Source organism: Phocoena sinus, chromosome 8 (genome assembly GCF_008692025.1).
Source record: "Phocoena sinus isolate mPhoSin1 chromosome 8, mPhoSin1.pri, whole genome shotgun sequence".
NCBI lineage: Eukaryota > Metazoa > Chordata > Mammalia > Artiodactyla > Phocoenidae > Phocoena > Phocoena sinus.
Window position 1 is genome coordinate 12,610,826 of NC_045770.1, and position 22,435 is coordinate 12,633,260.

Below are 22,435 nucleotides of genomic sequence, written 5' to 3' on the forward strand. Positions count from 1 at the left end.
CCAGATAAGTGAGAGCCGACAAGCAGGCAAGCAGTGACCCCCACGGGGCCCACCGTGGAGTCCAAGCCAGGGCAGCCCTGTCACTTGTCCCTCCCTCCCACTGCCATTCACATGGGCTGGTGGCTTGCCCAAGGTCATGGGGCGAATAAGTAGGGGATCTGTGTGTGACCCTTCCTCAGTTCTCAGGCTCCAAGACCCTGTTCTTGGCTCTTACCAGTCTGGTCCCTGCAGGAGGAAGGGGCTGAAGGTGGGCTGGCTACCTGGGGGTGACCGCTCGTGGGGTTGGGCTGCTGGGTCTCCCCTGAGAAAGTGGAACAGTGCCCCTTTCCTCCTGGGCGACCTGTGGAAGGTCTGGTGCTGGGTTGCGAAGGCAAAAGCTCTAGGGGGTGTCCCCGGGGGGTGTGGCTGAGCTGGCAGGTCAGGAGGCCCCTCCTGTACCTCTGCGCCTTCTTCCTGCCCCTCCCCATCTTCCCCCTCCCCTCCCCCATCTTCCCCTCCCCCTCCCCATCTTCCCCTCCCCCTCCTCCATCTTCCCCCCTCCCCCCTCCCCTGCTCCAATAAGTCCCCCTCCTCCTCCTCTCCCCTTCCCTTCCTGCCTGTTTTCTCCCCCCACCTTCCCCTCCTCTTCTTCCTCCTCTTCCTTCTGCTTTTCTCCTTCAAACTAATTGCTTAAGGGGTGAAGACCAGGTCGACTTGTGAAAACTCTGATCCATCGCCATGGTGATGCTAATTCAAGCTGAGTTCAAAGGAAATTGTTCCAGTTAAAACTAACAAGCTGGAGCTGGGGCCCCAGGAAGGACCAGTGCCAGGAGGCGCGAGCCCCGCGCGCAGAGAAATAGGAAAAACATAGCCAGAGTTGGATCCTCACACACCAGCTCTGTTCTGTTCTGAGCCCTCCCTGGGCCTTCAGATCTACCCGAGATGAGAAGGAACCTGAGAGGTCATTGCAGGGAGTCCCCTGCCTCCAGCCAGACTCCACCCAAACCACCGCACACAAGCCAGTGCATTGAAGCCCTCCCTTGAAGGCCTGACAGGGTCGCCCTCACTCTGTGGTTCCGGGTTGTAACCACCTTTGCTTCTGGGGAGTTCTCCACAGTTCACACGGTGCTTCCCAGCACTTTCTACTAAACGTGGATTTGAAAGCAACAGGAGTAAAGCAGCCAGTACTCCAGGAGTGTCTGCTCTGGGCTGGGCTGGTCCAAGCCTTCGTGTCTGTGCTGGTACTATTACCAGTCTTATCAATACTTTTCGGGTTTCCAGGCATGAGAAAGCTGCCAGGGGAAGCACCTGCTTCATTTGAGCTTAGCCAGGTCTGGCTAGTTCAAGGGATGGGCCCTGAACTGGGGGAGATGCCTGGCCGATGGACGGCGGAAGGTCTTGATTCCCAGGTACAGTGAGCGGCCTCTGTGCTTTGAATTGACCAGACCTCCCCTTCCACCTCCAGTCCGCACAGCACGTTGCCTGGACCCTCCTGCATCCCGGCTCGCGTCCCTTTCAGTCTGGGTGGCTGCACGTGTTCTTCTTGACTCTGAGGGCAGGAACCGTGTCTTCTTTGTCTGGGGCCCGTGAGCGGCCAGGCTGGGTCCAGGTTAAACGTTGTCTACCCATTGGAATGCTGAATTGGCCCCTAGTCCCTCTGGAGGGGGATGCTTTGAGGCCCGCCAGGTGAAGGAGGTTTGGGGAGCCCCCTTTCGTGGAGGCCAACTGAAGACCAGCAGGAGACTTTCTTGGAGGACTTGGTGGTTCTAATCCGCTGGCAGAGGCCAGCACTGGAGCGCATCCCTTGGCAGCCCTCGCCTCCCCACTCTGACCTTCCAGGAGACCTCACTCTCTGGCTCATTCTCCTGTTCTTTTTCTTAACCCTGAAGTATCCAGTGATTTTCCAGGCACTGAAGAGGTGCTGGTTGAGCACGAGAAGACATTCCTTAAGGCCATGCCCCTGCGGTGCCTCTATCACAGCGCCGGCAATACAGAGCACAGGGCTGGGAAGCTCCTAGGAGAGCCTCAGATTTAAAAGAATGAGTAACTGGGGTCTGGCTGCCCTCTGCGAGGAGGACGCTAGGGGGCAGAAGGCTTCAGATCTGCTCTCCCCTCAGATGTGCCCCGAGACCTTGAGAGACCTCTCCAGCTCTTTGTTCCTCACTTTCTTCAGTGATCCACCTCCCTCTCCCAACCACATTCAGAGGGCGTCACGAAGCTGTAAATGCGTGGTAGCATCCCCACTAGCATCAAGGCCAGAGCACCTCCCTCCCTTCCCAGTGAATGCAGGGTCATGCCTGGCCTGTGTGCCGCACACACTCTCTGGGAACACCCCATCCCCCCTTGCCCCCTCCCCGAGCTGTCCTGAAAGGGGAGTTTGGTGTCTCTGGATTACAGAGGCAAAATCCAGCCAGGATGGAGGAAGTGACTCAGGACAGGGGCTGGGGAAGGCCCAGGGCCAGGTCTCCCACTCCCAGGACAACTCGCACTGTGCTTTGTACTCAACCCAGTGCCTTTCATCCCAGCATCTCAAAGCCCCTTTCAAGCTGCAGCAGTCCTGGGAGTTGGGTCATGATCTCAACCAACACCTCCAGCTTGGGTTGCTGACTCAGGCCATTGGGTTGACGTCCAAGGATGCCTGTGGCTGCAGACCATCCATCTCATCGATGCCAAGCTTCTCTCTCTGGCCCTTGTTGCCTCTCTGGCCTCAGACACCACCTCCCTCTCCCTTTGTCTCTGAACGTGGCTCTGGACGTAACCAGGCATATCTGCTCGATAACCTCAGTATCTGACTCTCAGTCTTGCCCTTGACCTTTGCGTAAGCCCGTAACGTGAAGGCAGCGGGCCTGGCCCTTTCCCCACGTGGACCTTTTTCAAATCTTTGTTCGAGATTGAGTCCTCCGAGTCCTGCCATTAGCTTCCCTGCCTGTGAGCCTGATTCGTCTCGGCGGCTGCTGTAGCAGGGCAGTGTGTTGCAGAGAGGCCAGCTGTGGCCAGGAGGCCCAGGTGCGCCTCGGGTTTGCACGTGGGTTGGCTTTCTGGGCCAGGAGTGGGGGGCAGGTGAGGAGGACAGGCAGTTGGGAGCATCTCCCGCCAAGTCTGGAGGACGGTGAGGGTGGGATGGATGGAAAGGGTTCCGAAGAGGGAGGGGAGCTGGGCTTGGTATCAAATCATAAGGAGAAAAGAATTTGAACTTTCTTCTGGGGTTTGAATTCTAGAGTGTGGTTTCTTCAATATGACCTCTTCGATCCTTATCCGAGGCTCTCAAACACCTTCCCATTCCGGCCTCCCTGACCCCCTCTGATCCAAGTCCCCTATTACACTCACTTCTAGCCTCAGGCTCAACATTTTTCTGGAGGTTTTTGCAGTCTTTGGATGGGTATAAATTCCTGCATTTTGCAGATGGAAAAACGGAGACTTAGAGAGATCTGGTGATTTACTTACAGACCCACAGCCAACAATGTTAGAGCTGGAAAAATGACCAGGTCCACCTGGCTCCGAAGTTGTGCTCCTTCCATTACACCCTCATACAGATGTGCAGGGTGTGTGTGTTATGTGTTCATGTGCGTGTGATTTCCCAGAAGTCCTTGGAGGATTGTTTACTGACCTCTCTCCCCTCCCTCCCTCCCTCCCGCCTTCCTTTTTTCCCTTTCCTCTTCTCTCTCTCCCTTCTGGATGACGTAATGGGCTGTCTGTGTTCATGACATGTTTTCTTCCCACGTCTACAAGGATCAGAAACGCTGGCATTGGTCTCTCCGCACCTTCAGGACACCCAGCATCTAGCCCTGTCTCGGGAAGAGGCAGGTGGTTTTGTTACTCTTCCCTGGCATAGCGGCAGTCTTGGCACCAGTCTTGGCTTCTAGGCGGAAACATAAAATTAAAAAAAAATGTAAAGTGGAGAAAGCAGGAGGGTCAGGGAACCTGTGTGCTAGGTTTGACTCGGCCTTTTACAGATTGTATGACCCTCTGAACTTCAGTTTCCTTAACTGTATGATGCTATCAGCCTCCCAGGAGTTGGATTAGAAGGCATACTGTGTGTTATCATGCTTGGTAAACTGTAAAGGGTCAGGTCCACTAATGTCAACCCAGAGAATCAGGGATGTTTGGACACGCTCCTCCCGTGTCATTCTGACGGTGACATCAGGAGACCAGCATCCTCTCCACACCCTTGTCAGAGACAGGACCTACTTGGATGGACACTTCTTGATGATAATTCTTATTGTGGTGGCATGAACTACTTGGTGGCCTCTCTCCCTTTCATCAGGGGGGTGTTAGGAGTTAGGACAAATCTAATTAGAGTCATTCCAGATGCTGAGAACACTTAACAACTGATGTGGTGATGCTTCAGGAATGAGTGATGCTTTCTTAGATGAATTGATGCTGGGGTTATTGTTTTATAAAGGGCAGGGTCAAAGTCAGACAAAGAGGAGAAATAGCCCTTCCCAGGAAGAGACCAGGCTGTGTTGGCTCTGGGGAAACGTGAGTGCTCCCCACGACTGGAGGCAGGCTTGCTTCTTGGCTAATGAGGTACTCAGCCAGTGGGAAGCTGAGTGGAGTCAGGGAGCCCACCGTTGCTCTCCTGAACTAACCACTGCTGCCAAGAGCAGAGGCTCCATGAGCATCTGGCCAAGCTCTAGGCCATAAATAAGGGGACTTTCTGCGGGGAGAGAAAGAGTAGGGACACTGGTCCAGGGAACTTGAAAGAAGGGACTTTTAACAGAAGGATGGGGAATTGAGGAGACAAAGAGCTAAGAGCATGGTCACTGCCCAGAGGAGCAATTGTTTGCTGAGGGTTCATCGCAGCTGGCAAAGGGCAGGCCCCGGAATTCCTAATCATCAGCCACGAAACCTTTTCCAAAGGAGCAGGTGAGCAAGCCGGCCCTTCTTTGCCTCTGTCTGAACCTGCTCCCTGCCCTTCCCTTGGGTTCCCACTCCCCTCCTCTCGGGTCCTCTCAGCTTCCACACTTCCTTATGGAAGTGAAGGCGGGAAGAAGTGGGCTGAGCAGTGGGACAGGAATACCCCTTGAACTCAGAGCCTCTTTTGATTCATCAAAGAGGGGCTATCTGGTTGCTGGAAGGAGTGGGGAAGGAGAAGGGAGGGAGAGCGCTCTTCAGGCTGGGAAAGATCCAATCCAGAGCTCCCATTAATGTCTGACACCTCCGATAAAAGCTGCATATTCCCCAAAAGCAAGTTTTGAAAATCCTAGACTCTTTGAAGCTTGGTGTTTAACTGCCACTCCTTCCACACTTAATAGGAAACCAAGCCCCTTGGCTTGCGCACAGGGCTCCCATCTGGGGCGATTTCCCTCCTCCAAGCATTTGAGGCCCTTGTGTGCTTCTTGCAGCTGGGCATGAAAGGGATGCCTTGATCCTCACAGAGTGAAGAGTAGCCACCCCGGGGGCAGTGGCTGTAGTGCAGACAGGCTTGGAGGCTGGAGTGGGTCAGGGCTGGGTGGGAAGGAAGCACGGCTAAGACTTTGGAAGTTGGAAGGCGAATGGAGTTGAGAAATGGGACTGAGCCCAAGCAGTTATGTTTCTAGACTCTTTTTCTCCCCTTCATTTAACTGAAAAAATTAGCACATATATAAATGCTAAAATAGGAAGATACTGAAAAGCAAGTCCCCATTTATGCAGACGACCTACCTCTTAAACGGCCTCTTACACTACAATGAACAGCTTTTTGGGTATCATTCAGAAATTTTCTATGCTTAAATGCATTTACTTCTTTTTTTCTTTTGCCATCAGCAGGAACATATGATACCCACTCTTCCATATATGACTTGCTCTTTTATTTTTTAATTAAAAAAATTTATTTTTAATGTTTTATATTCATATTTATATGGCCATATATGACTTGTTCTTAATATAACTTACAGATCGTCATCTAAATCTACTTCATTTATATGCACATATATTTCTTTATATACACACATATCTCCTTCATTCTTTGGCTGGTATTGTATAGCATAGATGGACCATAATTTATTTACCCCACCCTCTAGTGATAGATACTTAAGTTCTTTTTAGTTTTTAGTTATCATGAACAAAACTGCAGTGGACAGCCTTATACATACACGTCTGTGCAAATATCACTGAGGGGTACATTTCTAGAAGAGGAATTGCCGTGTCAGAGGCGTGTCCTTTAAGCTGACAGACGTCGCTCGGGTTGCTTTCTGGCCAAGATTGCATCCAAAGTGTGGGGAGAATTGGCTGTCAACCTTCCATCTCTCCCCCACCTCATCTGGGAATAAGGTGACCCCCAGGGTGGGATAATGCCCTAGGGGATGATTGAGAAATCATCTCTGTTTGGCTTTGGGATGCAGGAAGAGAGGTGTTTTCTGTTTGGTTTTTTGTTTGTCTGTTTGGAATAGTCTGTCCTCTTCATGATGTTTGCTTGGTGGAGGGCTTCTTGCTTTCCCTGAGCAGCGCTACACTGCAGAGGGACTGCCAGACTCAGGGGGTGTCAGCTGGGCTCCCTACAGAGTAGAGGGGCCAGCTGGTCTGCCCCCAGGGAACTCCCCGGGCTTCCCAGCCTGTTCACCAAACTGCAATAATGTTGCAATCATTTGCCTGATGGATTTAACTTTTCAAAGACTTTTGTAGCCAATGTTTCATTCCATTTCAGCTGTGAGGGAGGCCAAACAAATACTCTTAGGTCAGGTGAGGAAACAGACCCAGAGAGGCTGCGTGATGGGAGTGTGGTCATGAAAAGGTACTGGGTTGTGAGCTGGGACCCCCGGGTTCAAGTTCAGCACTGAGGTGTTAGCGCGGTGACCCTCTGTGGAAGCAGTTGGGTGGGATGGTCTTCCAGCCCCTCCCCATCAAGGACGTGGTTTGATGACTATCTAAGGGCCTGAAGTTAGCTTGGGGGCAAGCTGGCCCTTCATGATTTGTGAAACCCATCCTACAGTGGCTCCAGGCTGGTACCACATCCTGATTTGGCTTCTATAGAGGAAGCAGAGGGTCTCTCTCCTTTGGGTGATGGCACATCCTCCAAGACTCCTCAGGGGTGGGTTTGGTGGGGCGTGTGGAGAGGGGGCAGGAAGCACAGCAGTGGCTGGAGCTGATGTAATTGGGCCAGGCTGCTAGGGAAGAGGCCCTGCACCAACACCTTCCAAAGGCACTGTGGGTAGAGCCCTGCTGCCCCATTAAAGCCCCTATAATTCATGCCATCTGCCCCCCATAAAACCAACCAATCTCCAGAGTCTGACCCTGCAGATAGCTTTGGGACCTAATCAAAGCCAGACCGGTCCCTGGTCTCCTCTGCTTCCACTGGTCTGTGAATAGCCTTCAGCCATCCTGGTTCCACGCCCCCTTAACCCCTTCATCCCTGGCTTCCTTTCTCTCCCCCAGGATCTCTGTTCTGCTGCCCTTTCACCCCCTTGGACTAGGGTCACACAGAGGAGCCCATTCCAAAGCCAAGTGTGATGTCTTGAAAGAATCTAGGTTGGGATCAGGAGGCCAGGGCTCCTCCCCTCGGGCCACCACTGACTTGCTGTGTGGCTTCCAGAAAGTCATTTAACCTTGTGGGGTCTCAGTTGCCCTGTCTTTGGCAACCAACATTTATATTTTAATAAAGAGCTTTCAAAATGTTTTTCACCTACATAGCCCCATTTAATGTTTCAAAAGGAGATAATTATGCCTCTTCTAATTACCATCACAGGGAGAAGTTCGTTAGAAGGTGGGTTGTGGAGGTTAGGAAGCAATACCTAGGTCACCAGTTACCCTGCCAGACTGCGGAGGGGTCTCCACAGAAGATGGCACAAGCCTCTCTGTACGCCGGTCAAGGCCTTCTGTGGGAGGGGCCAGGATTTCCTAAACACCACCCAGGGGACCACAGCATGTGGGTCCACAAGGGAAGCAATTCCTGCTCCAGGCCACTCAGCTTAACCCAATGAGGCGGAGGTGTGGGTAGTGACAGGCCTTGCACTTGCCAACAGTCAGGGCCTGTCTCCCCTGAAGGCAAAACAGGAGGAAACACGCTAAATAGTAAGGGAAGGATTGAGGACAGACCCACAAAGGGCTGTGTCAAAGGGAGCCGCGGCCTGGGGGGCTGGTTGAGCGGGGTGTGGAGACACCCTGTGGTGGGAATGAGGAACCACAGTCTGGTTCCCTCGGAAAGGTGATGCGGCTTACTTGAGTTTACACCTGTGCTGGGCAGGTGCTTTCCCCAGCTGACCCTTGAGTCCCCAAACGGCCCTCTCCTCTGTGTTCACGCTGGTGTTCAAGGACACCTCCTCTCTCCTCAGCTTTAAGACGAACTTCCCTGGGCCCAGGGCAGGAAGGAGAGTGAGGATCCAGCCTTCACCACCCTTCAGGCCAGAGCTCAATGAGTGAGCTAACGACAGCAGGAGGGATTGTAGTCGGATACCAGAAGGGACTTACTGGGTGGAAGATTGTTCCATGGTGGCACAGAAATCCTTCTGCCCCTGCCAAGTTCAGTGACAGAAGGTAAAGGAAGGGGATAGACTCTTTCCCAGGGTACTCAGATGACCACTTCAGAGGCTGGTCCCATTGCCAGTGGCCTGACATTGTTGTTCTGATGGACAAAGAGGACACAGCAGGTCACGTGGGCATTGCTTAGTCCTCGGCTCTTAAATGCCCAGGCCAAACCCCAGCCGTCCTCGGCGCCAACTTGGTGTAGCCAGTGAGACTCCTCCAGGGTCCCTGCACCATGGGCTTGCTGAGGACACTGACTCAGGCTGGGAACTGACTATTAGGGGAGAGCTGGGCATCTCATGTTGGGTGAGGGTATGGCTGCTGAGCCATGTGGGTTATGGGGGGTGGTGGGTCATAGTAACAAGAGCTAAGACTCACCATGCATCTTCCTTGTGCCAGCAGCTGTGTGTCCACAGTCCCTCCCAGCGACCCTATGTGGTAGATCTGTCATTTCCTCCATTTTACAGGTGAGGAAAGTGAGACACAGAAATTAAGGAACTGGCACAAAGCCACACAGCCGGAACACAGTGGAGCCAGGATCTTAATGCAGGCGACTGGACTCCACAGCCCACTCTCGTCACCATTACACCTGCCTAAGGGGTAGGATGGTCGGACTGGACCGAAAGTAGGGCTGCGAGGTCAGTGGGGGTAGGGTTGGAGCAGGAAAGGGGGCTCCAGATCCTGCGGGGTGTGAGGGCTTAGGGAGATGGGGGCAGGCTGTGAGGAGGGGAAACCCAGCCGTGTCATTGGACCTCCCTGTGAGAGGCAGAGCATGCTTGCTCAGAAGGGCTAGAGGTTGCACAGTGCCACCTGCCCAAGAGCAGAGCTCCCATCTGGGGGCAGGGCACACTGATGTGCTGGGAATGAGTTACAGGTGTTCTAAGACAGAGAACTCCTCCATCCGATCCTCCAAATGGTCCCAGTTTCCCGGGGCATCTGCCACCCCCTCCCCCAGCTGTAGCCTCTGGCTGAAAGCAGCCCCTCACTTTACTTCAGTGGGTCGTGCCATGCCATGTCGTCGTTTTTCTCATGTGCCGTGCTGTGACAAAGTTTGGGAAGCTCTGTCTCAGACAGGAGCTCACGCGGCCTCTGAATCCTTCCAGGAGCTCAGAACATGAGATGCTGCTTCAACAGCTGCTAGTACTGCTTGTCCGGGGCCAAGCACAGAGAGCCACCCCTACACTGGAGTGCTTGGGGACCTGTTGGTGGGGTGGCCTGGGCCTGGCTGCCAGGCTGGGCTCTCTGACCTGGAGCTGGCTGGTGGAAGCCCACGAAGCTCAGGGAATCTCCCGTGGGAAGCTCATGCATCCATCCAGTGCCTCTGCGCCTGCTTGCTTCTAGCTGCATGGCCCTGGGCAGGTGACCTCCCTGGGCCCCAGATTCCTCATCAGGAAAATGAAAATAATAAACGCCTCCTCGCCCCGCCCCCCAGAGGGTGCTTGTGAGCATTACATGAGCGCATGTACCTCTTCAGCAAGCCTTTCCAGTCTTGCTCTGGGCCGGGCAGTGGCTGGTGTCAGGGATGGGAAGTGACTTAGTACACCGCAGCGTCTCTGGGCAAAGAGAGGAGGGGACCCAAGGGCAGGGAAACAGACCCAGAGACAGAAACCCAGATACTTAATAAATGGGGCTGCGCACAGAGCCCATACAAAACGCACCACCAGTAAATAACCTGCTGGACTTCCCTTTAGAACAAGAATGATCGCCATCGTCCCGGTGACCCGCTGGAAGTTGGACTTCAGAAGCGCCCTCTGCCTCGCTGCTCAGTTTGGTCCCTCCCCTCACTCACCCCAACCCCTGGGGGGCCAGAGAGAACGTCCTGGAGCCCGGGTCCCTGCCACCCTCAGAGGCTCACTGGGCAGCAAACTCAGGTCCCCGATTCTCCGGTCGCGGGGAACCCGCGGGCAGACACAAAACCCATTGCATCGTTGGGCATGAAACAGGCCTTTGTGCCTGGCGGGAGCAGCCATCAAAGCCGGGCGAGCGAGCGAGCGGGGCCAGCCTGGAGCGCTGAGAGCCTGGGCGCCGCTGGTTCCCACCGCGGCCACCGCTCCCACGGGCGCCGCCACACCGCCGCGCCTCTCCAGACACGCGTCCTCGCCCCTCTGCCTCCTCCGTTTCCATCCTCCCACTTTTAACTTCAGTGATGAGGCCGCTCTTACTTGCGTTGCACGTTTACAGCTTTGGGGAGCACCTTTCACTCCAGTTGAGTCATTTGCTCTGCATCACAACTGAGGAGGCATGAGGGGGCCACTCAGAGCCGTCAAGTGGCTCCTTTGTTCGGTAAGCACCTGCTGTGTGCTAAGCTCTGAGGATACAAGGGCAGGGCTGGACTTTGCAGGGCGTTGGGCCATCTTAAGGACGGGGGTCTTATTCCTGAGAGCTGTGGGGTGCCACTGGAAGAATTTAGGTAGGGCCAGCATGTGAAGAAGGGAGGAGATGGCAAGTTCAAATTTATGTTTCAGAAAGACTCCCCCTGGCTGCTGCATGGATAATGCATTGAAGTGAGCCAGAGGCATTGTGGGGAGAGCAGCGGGAAGCTCCTGAGAAGGCCAGGCTGGTGATGGGGACAGGGTCACACAAGTGCAGAATTCAATGAATGACAAGTGTTGTGGGATTCAGCCCTTCATCCAGCCCCTCACACAAAATTCAGGGTAAAGCTGTTTGTAGGGTGAGAAGAGGGAGGGGTATGGAGACATTTCAAACTAGAAAGATTCAGGGGAGGCTCCCCATCAGTCGACTGTGGTAAGACTTGGGTATTGAAGTTGATTATTAGCCACAAGACTTTGGGCCAGTCACATAATTTCTCAGTGCCTCAGTTTCCTACTGTGTGAAAAGGGATAATACAGTTCTGGTTTCTAATAATGGAAGAATAGCTTTGTGGGACTTACCCATCCACCCACCCCCCAAACAGTCCCCGGCAACAGATAACAATTATAAAATCTGGGGAAGTATTAAAAAAAATTATTTGAAGACACTGGGGAATGACTAAAAGCAGGCATAAACTGAAAGGGTGTCTACCTTTGAAAAAAAGTAAACTGCAAGGAGTGAGTTTGTAGCCATTTTCTAATGACTACTCTAATACCCACATGGATCTAGTGTAGAATCTGCAGCCTCACTAATTCGGTAAGGGCAGAGCAACCAGAAAACTGAGGGGGGCCTGAAAAAGAGGGAACTGTAGCGGGGGTGAACCCCCAAATCTACATGGAAAATCTGTTCGTATTCTCTGTTGATTTTAAGTTATTAAGCTAAACTGTCAAGCATTAAGGAGATTCCAGGCAGCCTGGCAAAAAAGCAGTGGCTAGAAGCTGAAGGAACCGAGCAAAGATGTCAGATGTTACTCACCATAGCGGAGACAGAGTTTGGAGTTTCGGTCCAGCTAAGTTAACTGACAGCTTGAATCAAATTTACCCTTCAAAGAAATACAACACAATCCAGAGTCCATACCATGTCATTCATAATGTCTAGTATCTAATCAGAACTCAGTAGACATTCAAAGAAACAGGAAAACATGACCCATTTTCAATTTAAAAAAGCAGTCAGTCAACCCACAACCCCCATCCTGAGATGATCCAGATGTTGCAGTTAGTAGACAATGATTTTAAAGCAGCTATTATAATATGTTTTCTTAAATTAATTAATTTATTAATTTATTTAATTTTTGGCTGCATTGGATCTTCGCTGCCGCACGCGGGTTTTCTCTAGTTGCTGAGAGCGGGGGCTACTCTTTGTTGCGGTGCGTGGGCTTCTCATTGCGGTGGCTTCTCTTGTTGTGGAGCACAGGCTCTAGGCGCTCGGGCTTCGGTAGTTGTGGCATGCAGGCTCAGTAGTTGTGGCTCGTGTGCAGGCTTAGTTGCTCCACAGCATGTGGGATCTTCCCTGACCAGGGCTCGAACGTGTGTCCCCTGCATTGGCAGGCAGATTCTTAACCACTGCACCACCAGGGAAGCCCTTGTATAATATGTTTGAAAACTTAAAGGAAAACAATTGGGTTATGAATTAACGGATAGGGAATCTTGGCAGAAAAAAATACTATTATAAAAGAACCAAACGGAAATTCTAGAACTGAAAGTTACAAAAAATGAAATAAAATGTTTACTGGGTGGGCTTACAGCAGAGTGGAGAAGGCAGGAAATAGAGTTAGTGAACTTGTACACAGACCAATAGAAGTTATCCTATATGAAGGACAAAGAGGAAAAATATTAAAGAAAAATGAAGAGCACCTCAGAGTCCTGTAGGACAACATCAAGCAATCTAACATGAATGTATCTGGAGCCCAGGAAGGAAAGGAGAGAGACAGAATGGGTAAGAAAATTATTTAAAGAAATAATAGCTCAAATCTTCACAAATTTAGTGAAAGACATCAATTTAGAGATCTTAGAAGCCCGGTGAACCCCAAGCAAAGTAAACATATAGAAAACCACACCTAGGCACAGATGGTCAAACTGCAGAGGTACAGAGAACATACTGAAAGCTTCCAGAGAGGAACAATGGTACAATGATGGCCAACCTCACAGCAATGATGGAAGCCAGGACACAACTGAGCAGCATCTTCAAAATGCAAAAGAAAAAAAGGAAAAAAAATCCCTGTGAACTCAGAATTAAAAATAATTTTTTGATCTTTGTTTTTCAGAATTCTATATTCAGCAAAATTATCTTCAAAAATGAAGATAAATTAATTTTAGGAAAAACGAGGTGAATTCATTAGCCATCACACTTAACACTACAAAAAATGTTAAAGGAAAATTTTCAGACTGAAGGGAAATGATACCAGATGTTAACTCAGATTTATAGGAAAAGTGAAAATCATCAGACATGATAAATATGTGGGTAAATATAAAAGACTATACATATTTTATCTTTTCTTCAATTCTTTAAAAGACATGACTATTTAAAGCAAAAATTACAACACTGTAGTGAGGGGTCTATTACATATGTAGATTAATATATATAGGACATGCAGTGAAAACTATGATGGCAAGTGTAAATGGAACTGTCTTGTGGCAAGATTCTTATATTTTATGTGAAGCAGTACAATATTAACTCTGAGTAGATCGTGGTAAGTCGAGGATGTACATTATAATACCTGGAACAGCTCCTACAGATGAAAAATATATAGCTATAAAACTAATTGAGGAATCACAACAAAATATTTTATTAATTCCAAACAAATCAGGAAAGGAAGAACAAATGAACAAGGAAACAGATGAAATCAATATAAAACAAATAGGAAGTGGCAGACCTAAACCCAAATTTATCAATAATTACATCAAATGTAGTTTTATGAATTATTGATGAAATTGATGGATTAAACATTTTAATGAAAAGGTATAGATTGTCTGACTGGGTCTGACAGGACCCAGATATGTGTTGACTCTAAGAGGTATACTTTGAACCCAAAGAGACAAAGTGAAAGTAAAAGGATAGAAAAATATATACCATTTGTGATAATTAGTTTTATGTGTCAATTTGATTAGTACCCAGTTATTTAATTAAACACTAATCCAGGTGTTGCTGTGAAGGTATTTTGTAGATGTGATTAACATCCACAATGAGTTGACTTCAAGTAAGGGAGATTATCCTCTGTCATCTGGGTGGGCTTCATCCAATCAGTCAAAAGGCCTTAAGAGCAAAATTAAGGTTTCCTAAAGAAAGTAGAAAATTTGCCTATGAACTACAGCTTCAGCATCTGTCTGAAAGTTTCGAGCCTTCCAGCCTGCCCTACCCTACAGATTTCAGACTTACCAGCCCCCACAAGCACATCAACCAACTGCTTGAAATAAATCTCTCTCTATCCATCTCTCTTTTTCTTTTTACACATAAGAAAACATGGATAGATAAAGAAATATTGTTATAGATCTCCAGTAGGTTCTATTTCTATTAGATCTCTAAGGCAGCATTTAAACAACACATAGGAAAGCTGGAGTAACTATATTAATCTCAGACAAAATGCACTTCAAGTCAAAGATTATTACTGGAAATAAAAGGAATATTTAATAATGATAAAATGGTCAAAACATTAAGAAAGCATAATAATTATAAATCTGTACTAAGATATAATAATACTTAAAATAATTGTTTATAATCTGTACTAAATCTAGTAACAGAGCTTCAAAATACATGAAGCAAATACTAACAGAAGAAAAGAGAGAAATAGACAAATTCACAATCATAGTTGCAAATTTTATCACCCTTCTCTCAGAACAACTGGACAAAAATTTAGTTAGAATATAGAAGATCTGAAGGACACAATAGACTCCCTCAGTCGAATTGACATTTATAGAATACTACCCATAACAATTGCTATACACATTTTCCCCCCAAATGCCCATGGAGCATTCACTAAGATGGATTATATGCTAGATAAAATAGCATCTCAGTAAATTCCATAAGACTGAAATAAGATTGAGGATGTTTTCTGACCAAAATGGGATTAATTTAAAAATCAATAAGATATTTAGAAAAATTCCAAATATTTGAAAATTTAAAAATACAGTTTTAAATAACTTGTGGGTCAAAGAAAAAACTAAAAGGGAAATTTAAAAGTATTTTGAACTAAATAATAATGAAAATACAACATATCAAAATTTGTAGCATGGTATTTAGAAGAAACTTTACAGTTATAACTTCTTCTATTAGCTAAGAATAATGGCTTAAAATCAATCACCTAAATTTTTACCTTCAAAAACTGGAGAGGAGAAAATTAAACTGAAAATAAGTAGAAGAAAGGAAATAATAAAGGGCAGAATCAATAAAATAGAAAACAGATGACAGAGAAAAACAATGAAACCAAAAGTTTTTTTCTGGAAAAATTAATAATATTCATAAACCTCTATCAAGACTAACCAAGAAAATATCAAGTACCATTATCTAGAATAATAGAGGAATATCCCCACAGATCCTATAGGACATCAAAAGGATAATAAGGGACTATTATGAACAACTTTATGCCAATAAATTTGACCACCTAGATGCAACAGGCAAATTCTTTGAGAAAAGCCAACAGACCAAAACGGACATAAAAGAAATAGAAAATCAAAATAGTCCTATACCTATCCAGTACATTGAATTTGTTATATAAAACTGCTCTGCAAAGGAAATTCCAAGCCCAAGTAGTTTTACTGTTGAGTTCATTACATATGTAAGGAAGAAATAGTACCTGTGGTCTTTCAGAAAATGTAGACGAAGGAACACTTCTCAGTTCTTTTCATGGGTCCAACATAACCTTGAGCCCAAATTTGACAAAGACAAGAAAATTATAGACCGGTATCTTGCATAAACATATATACAAAAACCTTTAACAAATATTCACAAATTGAATCCAACAATATTTTAAAAGGATCATATATCTGACTATATGAGGTTTATCCATTTCATACTTGTAAATCTGTTATTATAATCCACCTCGTTTATAGAATAAAGGAGAAAATTCATATGATTATCTTAACAAATGCACAAAAAGCATTTGACAAAATTCCACTCAGTCATGATAAAAACTCTCAGAAAACTAGGAAAACAAGAGACTTTCCCAGTCTGATAAAGGGCACTATACAAAACCTACAGCTAAAATCACCCTTATTAGTGAAAGACTGAACACTTTCCCTGTAAGATCAGGATGTCTACTTTTATTACTTCCACTTAACGTTGTACTGAAGATCATAGTCACTGCAACAAGGCAAGAAAAATAAATAAAAAACACAAATATTTGGAAAGACGAAGTAAAATAATGTTTTCACAAATGACAAGATAGTTTATGTGGATAAACACCTTACCAGAACTAATGAATGAATTTGGCAAAGTTGCTAGATACAAGGTCAATATATACACATAAACTATATTTCTACATACAAGCAGCAAACAACTTGAAAACTTCCACTTAGTGTTATAAATAACAAGATACTTAGGAACGTCTTTAACAAAAAATATGCAAGAACTGTGCACTGAAAATTACAAAATATTCCTGAGTGAAATTTAAAAAGACCTAAATATATGGAGAGCTATATAACATTTATAATTGAAAGACTCAATCTTGATAAGATGTAATTTTTGCCAAGTTAATATGGAGATTTAATGTAGTTCCATTCAAAATCCTAGAAGGGTTTGCTAATAGCATTTTATAGGCTATTCTAAAATATATATGGAAGTTCAAAGGACCAAAATAATCCTAAAAAAGAAAAACAAAGATGAAGAGTTTATGGTAGATTAAGATTTATTATAAAGCTGCAGCAGGGACTTTCCTGGTGGTCCAGTGGTTAAGAATCTGCCTTCCCATGCAGGGAACGTGGGTTGCACCCCTGGTCGGGAACTGAGATCCCACATGCCGTGGGGCAACTAAGCCTGTGTGCCGCAACTACTGAGCATGTGAGCCACAACTAGAGAGAAGCCTGCGTACTGCAACAAAGAGCCAGCATGTCACAACGAAAGATCCCACACGCTGCAGCGAAGATCCCATGTGCTGCAAATAAGACCTGAAGCAGCCAAAAATAAATAAATAAATAAATATTTTTTAAAAAGCTGCGGCAATCAAGACAGTGTTGTATTGACATAAGGACAGACAAATTGATCAACAAAACACAATAGAGATTCTAGAAATAGACTTGCACTCACACAGTTAGTTAATTTTGAACACAGGTGTCAAAGCAATTCTATGGAGAAAAGAAAATATTTCAACAAATGGTCCTGAAACAACTGTACATGTTTATCCAGAAAGAATAAGCCTTGACATCTGAACTTTATATCATATATCAAAAAATTAGAGTTGGATCATAGACCTAAATGTAGCAGCTAACACTACAAAGTGTTTTGTTAAAGCAAGCATAGGAGAGAATATTTTTGAGACCCAAAAGTAGGCAGAGAGGTCTTGAATAAGACCCAAAAGTCAATAACCAAAAAAGAAAAAAATGATAAAGTAGGCTTCATTAAAATTTAAAAAAAAAAGACAACTTTTGCTCATCAATGAACACTTCTGCTTTCATCATGACGGAGTAATGGGGACCAGATCTACCCTGTCACCTTAAATAAATAGAAAATTGGAAAAAATATACGGAACAACGCTTTTCAGTTATTAGATAATAGCACGGGGCTCTGATCCTTGAGAGAATGGAAAAAATGAAGTGAGCCCTTCAAATACCTTACTTTATTGCCTGGAGGCATTTTCTAGGTCACAGAACAGGGAGAGAGAAGCCAAGCAGTGCCTGGTGATCTCACTGAATTGAGGAGAAAGTGACTGGAGGTCAGGGAAGCCAAGGAGCCAAACTTGCAGGGCAGGGTACCAAAGAGGAGGGAGCTACAGAGGAGAGAGAGCTCTGGAGATCTTCAGAGGTGTCCCTTGAGTCTTTGACTGGTTATTGATTTACAATGTATGAGAGGAAATGACCCAAAGCTAGGGAAAGGATTCCCAGAACGGAGTGGGCAAAACAATTTCTAGAGCCCACATAGAACTTGGAACTTGTGTTCTTACCAGCCAGAGTTGAGAAAACTTATAATGCATGGGACATTGGGTTAAATGCTCAGAAAGGTATTGCCTTAGGAGTGGAGCTAAATCAATTCTGGTCTAAAGGTTGCTGTGGACCCACTTTAAAGAAACTTAGACACAAGTCTTGAAAGGCTTCAACTGATTACAAATCACTTACCTGTGCATCAGAATAAAGTCCAGCACTTAAAGGAATGCAACAAAATTCAGCACCCAGCAGATAAAATTTACAATGCCCAGCATTTAATAAAAATTTCCAAGCATGAAATGAATTAAGAAAAACATGGCTCATAATCAGGAGATAAAGTGGCCAATAGAAAAACAGAGAAAATAAAATGAACAAACAAGAGTGTTAAAAGCATATTATAAATATGCTTCATAGATTCAAGAAGGTAGAGGAAAACTAATGTAATGTGAGAAAAATGGATTATATAAAAGACCCAGATGGAACTTCTACAGGTGAAAATATAATATCTGAAATAAAAAATACTTTGGAAGGAACTAAATGCAGGTTAGACACTGTGGAAAAAAGGAGTAATGAACTTGAAGATCCAGCAATACAAATCATACAGAATGAAACACAGAGAGAAAACTATTGGGGGAAAAAATGAACAGAGCTTCAATGATCTGCAGAATAATGTCAGGCAATCTAATATTCATGTAATTGGAATCTCATAAGGAGAGAGTGGGGCAGGGCAGAAAAAGTTTAAACCCAATGCAAGAAATAAGAAAAATGAGAGCAGAAATTCCTGAAATAAAAAGAAAAAAATCCAAGAAACCTAAAGCTTATTCTTGGGAAAATGTTTTGATTTCCTCCTATTCACCCAGTTGGTGAGACGGGGATTCTTGCCCATGAGTTAGGAAAATGGTGGAACATGTAACACCTGACACCAGACAGATGCAACTGGCAGGAGTTTATTAGTCACATATACTCACAGTCAGGGGGAGGAGGACACTGCATGCCATTCAGGGCTGCATAGGGGTTGCGCTTGGGAACAGAGTGAACACCAGGGGCTGTTGGGAGGCAAGCTTTGTAGTACCAAGAGGTTGAGGTGCCCCATCATTCCTAGGATGTGATTGGTGTGTTTGAATAATTCCACCAGCTGTCAGGAAACTGAAAATTACTATTCAGGGACAACTAGGAAGTGCACCTGGTCTTCTTGATAGGGTGGGTTGTTTGGCTAGAGGACCTCATTCACGGGAACAGAGTGGGAAGGGGAAGTTGAGGTTGGGCCAGATGAGGCCCTCCTGATTTCACTAGGTGTCAAGGCAGCACATAATATTGGACCTGAATTTTAGGCCTTACACCATAGAAAGATCAACATAATTGATAAAACTCTAGCCTGACTGATCAGGAGAAAAGAGAGAAGACCCAAATGACCAATATCAGGAGTGAAAATCTCTATAGATTCTACAGACATTTAAAAACCTAAGGGAATATCATGAACAACTATATACCAATAAATTCAGCAACTTAGATGAAGTGGACACATTCCTTGAAACACAAGCTACACAAGTCACACAATAAGAAATAAATAATTTGACTATCCCTATATCTATTAAATAAATTAATAGTTAAAAAAAAAAACCTTTCTATAAAGAAAACCCCAGGAATGGCTTCCCTAGTGAATTCTACCCATTGGTGTGCTGGTAAATGTTTCACCTGTGATTTTCCAAAGGGAAAAAAATTCCCTGGTTTGTAGCATTTGCCAGTTTCCATGGTGTAAATATTCCCACCATGACCAATTTCAGGTTACCAATGTGATGTCACTGATCATGGAGCTGGGGAGAGATGTGCAGTAGAACACCACACGGATAAAATAGTCATAAATGTTCTCAAGAGCACTGCTACTAATAAAATGTAGCAAAAATAATTAAGAAGTGATGCACGGTCATTCAGGATTTATTACCTTTGTTTTTAATATAATTTATTTAATTTTAAATAATGGCTGTGTTTAACAACGATTCACAAAATTCCTAAAAATTTAACAGTAGGCTATCGTGAGCCAGTACAAGCCAGTTCTGGTATACCGATGATTCTACTAAACATTTAAGGTAAAAATAATACCAATTCTATAAATACTTTTATAGAAAATAAAAGAGGAACGAACATTTCCAAACTTACTTTAGGAGGCCAGCGTTACCTGGATACCAAAACCATACAAAGACATTATAAGGAGAAAAAAAAACCTTAAACTACAAACCACCGTCACTCAAGAACATAGATACAGAAATACTTAACAAAATTTTGGCAAAGAAATTTCAGCAATATGTAAAAAGGATAACAAATCATGACCAAATGGCCTTTTCCCCAGGAATTCAAGGTTGTTTTAATATTCAAAAGTCAATCTATGCTTTATCATATGTGATAGACAGAATATCCATTTCTTAATCCCAGAACCTGTGAATATGCTGCTTTCTGTAGCTTAAGAGATTTTGCAGATGTGATTAATTTAAGGATTTTGAGATGGAGTGGGATTCTCTCCTAGGGCCTCCAGAAGGAAGATAGCTCTGCTGACATCTTGACTTTAGCCCAGTAGGATCCATTTTGAACTTCAAACCTCCACACTGGTAAAATAATAAATCTGTATTGTTGTTAAGCCACTGTTTATAAGCAGCAGTAGGAAACTAAGTAGAAAATTAACGCATCATTTAAACAGTCTTAAAAGAAACAACATACAATCGTGTCAATTGATGCAAAGGAAGTTTTTGACAAAATTCTACATAGACCCATGATAAAATTTTAGCAAACTAGGAATAGAAGGGAACTTACACAACCTGAAAAGAAAGGATGTCTATAAAAAAAACCTAAATAAAGATGTTTAAAATTTTTTTTTAAAAACAAAAAAGAAAACAAACAAAAATCACCTACAGCTAACATCATAGTTAGTGGTGAAAGACTGAATGTTTTCCCTCTCAGATCTGAAACAAGGCAAGGAAATCTGTAAAAATGATTCCCCCCTCCAGTTTTATTGAGATATACTTAGCACATAAGATTGTGCTAGTTTAAGATGTATGACATAATGATTCGATGTATATATTGCAAAATGATCACCACAATAAATTGAGTTAATTTATCCGTCAACTCACAGAGTTACATTTTTTGCTTGTGATGAGAATTTTAAGATCTACTCTCTTAGTAACTTTCAAATATACAATACATTATTGTTAACTGTAATTACTATGCTGTGTATTACATCCCCAGAACTTATTAATACTATAATTGGACATCTTGGCCACCTTCACCCATTTTTCCCATGCCCACCCCCCTTTTATAAATATTTCTATTCAACAGTGTACTGACGATCCTAGGCAATGCAATAATTCAAGAAAAGGAAATAAAAGGCTTGTTGTTTTGAAGGGAAGATTCAATATTGTCTTTGTTTACAGTCAACATGATTGTCTATCTAGAGAACCTTAAGGAATCTACAGAAAAGCTAGGGTACTAGAACTAATAAGTAAGTTTGGCAAGATTTCAAGATACAAGTTCAATATGCAAAATGAATTGTATTTCTATAGACTAGAAACTAACAACTGGATATTTACATTAAAAATAACATTTATAATAGCATAAAAACATGAAACATTTAGGCCATGTTCATGAACCAGAACCATTGATATTGTTAAGATCTCAATTCTGCCCCAAATTAATCTATAGATCTAATGTATTCCCAGTCAAAATCCCAGCAGGTTTTTTGAGAATTTCACAAGCTGATTCTAAAATTCATGTGGAAATGGAAAGGACAATAATAGCTAAAAAAATTTTATGAAAAACAAAGAACAAGGTTGGAAGAATTATTACCTGATTTCAAGACTTACAATAAAGTTACAGTCATTAAGACAGTGTAGAATAGAGATTTGGATCAGTGGAACAGAATAGAGCGTCGAGAAATACTTACACATATACAGTTAATTGACTTTTCACAAAGGTGCCAAGCTAATTCAATGAGGGAAATGGCAGTCTTTTCAACAAATGGTGCTGGAATAATTGGATGTCTATATACAAGAAAAAACAATGACCCTTGTCTCACACCATAAACAACAACTTGAAATGGTGGGGCAAAAGACCTAAAATCTTTGTGATCTTGAGTTAGCCAAGATTTCTTAGATAGGACACAGAAAGCACAACCTCTCTCTAATGAGAAAAAAAAAATCAGTATATTAGACTTCATCAAAATGAAAACCTTTTGCTTTTTAAAAAAGACATTGTTAAGAAGTGAAAAGGCAAGCCACAATGGGGGGAGAAAATATTGCAAATCATATATCTAATAAAGGACTTAGATCCAGAAAATACATGGAAAACTCTTCCCACTCAGTAGAAAGACAAATAACCTGGTTAAAAAGTGAGCAAATGATTTGGAGAGACATTTCACCAATAAAGATAAACAGAGCAAATGAACATGTGAAAAGAAGCTCAACATCATTTGCCACTAGATAAACACAAATTAAAATTACACTGAGATACCACTTAACAACCAGTGGAATGGCTAGGACTTCAGGAGACTGATTTTACCACGTGTTGGCAGGGTGAGGAGAAGCTGAAAG

The 22,435-nt window shown here is 44.5% G+C and overlaps 1 protein-coding gene across 1 annotated transcript in view; it reads left to right on the plus strand.

The window, feature by feature from the left end:
• The first annotated feature begins 1,159 nt into the window (after positions 1–1,159).
• Positions 1,160–22,435, plus strand: part of TRIM29 (tripartite motif containing 29) — a 60,268-nt gene continuing 38,992 nt past the window's right edge. The window contains exon 1 of the mRNA XM_032641950.1: positions 1,160–1,220. The gene's annotated coding sequence lies outside the window, so the exon portion shown is untranslated. The remainder of the gene's footprint in view (positions 1,221–22,435) is intronic.